This window comes from Pelobates fuscus, chromosome 3 (assembly GCF_036172605.1).
Source record: "Pelobates fuscus isolate aPelFus1 chromosome 3, aPelFus1.pri, whole genome shotgun sequence".
Taxonomy (NCBI): domain Eukaryota; kingdom Metazoa; phylum Chordata; class Amphibia; order Anura; family Pelobatidae; genus Pelobates; species Pelobates fuscus.
The window spans coordinates 1,224,667-1,227,879 of NC_086319.1; positions in this window are offsets into that span (position 1 = coordinate 1,224,667).

Below are 3,213 nucleotides of genomic sequence, written 5' to 3' on the forward strand. Positions count from 1 at the left end.
TCACCAGAGCGGGTAGTCAGACGAGTCAGGATCAGGAGAACGGAGAGCAGCGAAGTCAGGAACAAGGCCAGAGTCAGGAACCAGGAACAAACAGGAAACACAGGAAAAAGGAGACTTCTGGGGAACAGGAAACCACGCAAGGGCAAGGAGGTGCTGGGATTTGCTGCTTAAATAGGCTGCACTGATTAGCAGCAGGGTTGATTACTATTCTCAGTTGAGTAACCGTGTGTCATGGTACCTGCCACTCACACCTCCTTCTTCTCCAGCAATTTCGGCACTTTGGACGCCGGCCGCGATAGCCCCGCCCCCTTTTATGACACGGCGCAACTCCGCCGACGTCATGACGTCAATGACGTCAATGACGTCACGACCCATGGGAAATCTCAAACCAGGACGCTCTGGGGGCGTGGATATCAATTAAAGAGACAGGGTATAAAAGGTACTCACTTACTGTGAGTCATTGCCATGTGGTGGTATTAGCTTGCCTGTCCCTTCAGTGCGTTTATATTCTCTTAGTGTTCTACGGTTTTGACTTGGCTTGTTTCTTGACTTTGCTTCCCTCTCCTATCCTTATACTTTTCCCGGCTTACGCTTACCTGTCTTCTCGTTCCCTTGACCTCAGCTTGTCCCTGACCATTCTTTGTTTGCTTGACGTTAGTCCGGCCACTCTAAGGTCTGGTATACGTCTTTATAGTTTTAGTACACTGCGTGTTGGATCCCTTTCTTGATCCTGACATTATGACAGGGCCATGGATCCTGCAGGTACTAATTCCCAGGGCTCCTCTCTGGACTCTAGATTTGAAGCCATGGACCATAGAATGGACCAAATGGCTATGGCTTTACAGTCACTATTATCTCGGCCGAATCTGCAGCCTGAGGAGACTCGTACTTCTTTTATTGCTCCGGTTAACACAGGCCTAGAAGTAGCTATGGTAGGGGCTTCCTCCCGGGTTACTTCACCACTACGTTATGGAGGTTCACCAGAGACTTGTCGGGGTTTTTTGAACCAGATTAGCATTCATTTCGAATTACAACCACAGGCCTATCCTACTGACAGAGCTAAGGTCGGATTTATCATAACCTTACTGATAGATAGGGCGCTTAGATGGGCTAATCCGTTACGGGAAAATGATAACCCACTAGTGTATAATTATAATGCTTTCGTGGAAGCGTTTAGGAGAACTTTCGACCCTCCAGGAAGAAGGACTAACGCCGCTAAAGCATTGCTACGTCTCAGGCAAGGAAACAATACTCTGGTGAATTACGCATTAGAATTCAGATCTTTGGCCTCTGAGGTAAAATGGAATGAACAAGCCTTTATGGACGTTTTTCTAAATGGCTTATCTGATGAAATTTTAGATGAGGTGGCTACTAGAGAACTTCCTGAGAATTTGGAAGATCTGATTTCGTTTATTTCTCGTATAGACGAACGTATGAGACAAAGACAGAACACCAGAGAGAGAATCTGTAGACCATCCATTAGATTAGCTCCCTCATTCCAGAATTCCGATTCTATGGCGCTAGCACTACCTGAGCCAATGCAGTTAGGGGTTACTCGCTTAACTGAACAGGACAAAGGGGTCACCTGCGCCTTACATGCCCCACTAGGCCGGGAAACGCTCGCACCTAAGTACCTCCAGAGGACAGGCCTTGGGTGATGCGATCTCGTCCTCTATAAATAAACAGAAAGACCATAGGCTTCTAGTCCCTATTTCGTTGATCTGGGAGAAGAGCTCAGTTAAAACTTTTGCCCTAATAGATTCTGGAGCAGCAGAAAGTTTCATGGATCTCACCTTTGCCAAGAAACAACTCCTTCCTTTTCATTTAAGAGAGACACCCTAGGCCGTTGAGGCCATAGATGGTAGACCACTATCAGAGTCCGTGATTTCTAATGAGACCATACCAATCAAAGCTACGATTGGCGCATTACACGAAGAAATTATATCCTTACTGTTAATTTCTTCACCTTCATTCCCTGTAGTTTTGGGGTACCCATGGTTAAGAAAACACAATCACGTCATTGACTAGGAACTAGGAGAGATAACGTCATGGGGTTTAGGTTGTCAGGGCAGATGCTTACAACGGATCACTCCAGCTCCCAGAGCAGACATACCTACAAACTCTTCCCAGGTCTCTGATTTACAGATACCTCTCCAATACCAGGATCTTAAAACAGTCTTTGATAAGGGGAGAGCTGACACCTTACCTCCCCATAGGTCATTTGACTGTACTATTAAACTTCTACCTGGCACAATGCCTCCCAGAGGTACTCTGTATCCATTATCCACTAAAGAGAACCTAGTACTAGAGGCTTATGTTACAAATTGCTATTTGTAACTGGCCCTTTAAATGAGAAATTGCCCTGCTTCCCTGGATTGTGGAGAAGCCTGTTTGCCAGCCTCCTTCCTCATGACTATGGCCCTGGGAGATTGGGCCCTTTAAAAACAGTATTCGGCACTAACAGAGTGCATGTCACTCATTCTGGCCCTTTAAATACAGTGGGGTCATTCGGTACTTGCCCTGTGTGAGCGGTGATACCCCAGATAGCTATGCCATGGAGCCTATTCATATAATGAAAGACTATGGGAAAGACTTTAGCTCCATGGCAATTGAACTGTGTGAATAGGATCTGCACGCTATTCGGTAGTTTTGTGCGCTCAGATCCCAGCTATCTGGGGATATGTGAAATGTCTGTGTGTTATGTGTAAAAGGTGACTTTATGTATTTTAAAGTGTTTTACTGTCTTTGTGTCCCCATGTGCTCAATGGAGTCTGTCTCTGTCCTGGGAGGTAATTGGATTACTTCTCCATTGTCTCCAGGAGAGAGGGCTCTGTAAAACCGTTCTGAGCCGGAAAGCCATGCTGGCAGGGGTTTTAAAAGATACTTTACTAACTTTTGAACCCCTGGTCTCATTCATGCCATTTTTTAATATGTTGTTCCCCTGAATGGATTGATTGTGGATATGTATTTTTATGTGAATGTGATGTATGGTTTTAGAGTTATGAAAGTTGGGTAGAAAGTATGTTTTAACTGTATGTATAATTGAGTTTCCTCTTAGGATAAGGGGAGGGAATATGTGGGATGTAACTGATGTGTGAGTGGTTGTTTTATACCTCCCTGTGGGCGGACCTGTATTTGTAACAACTGCAATAAAAACCAGGCTGGGTGTGCCAGCACCTCAGACCTCTTCTTGACCCTCAATACGTAGCCTTG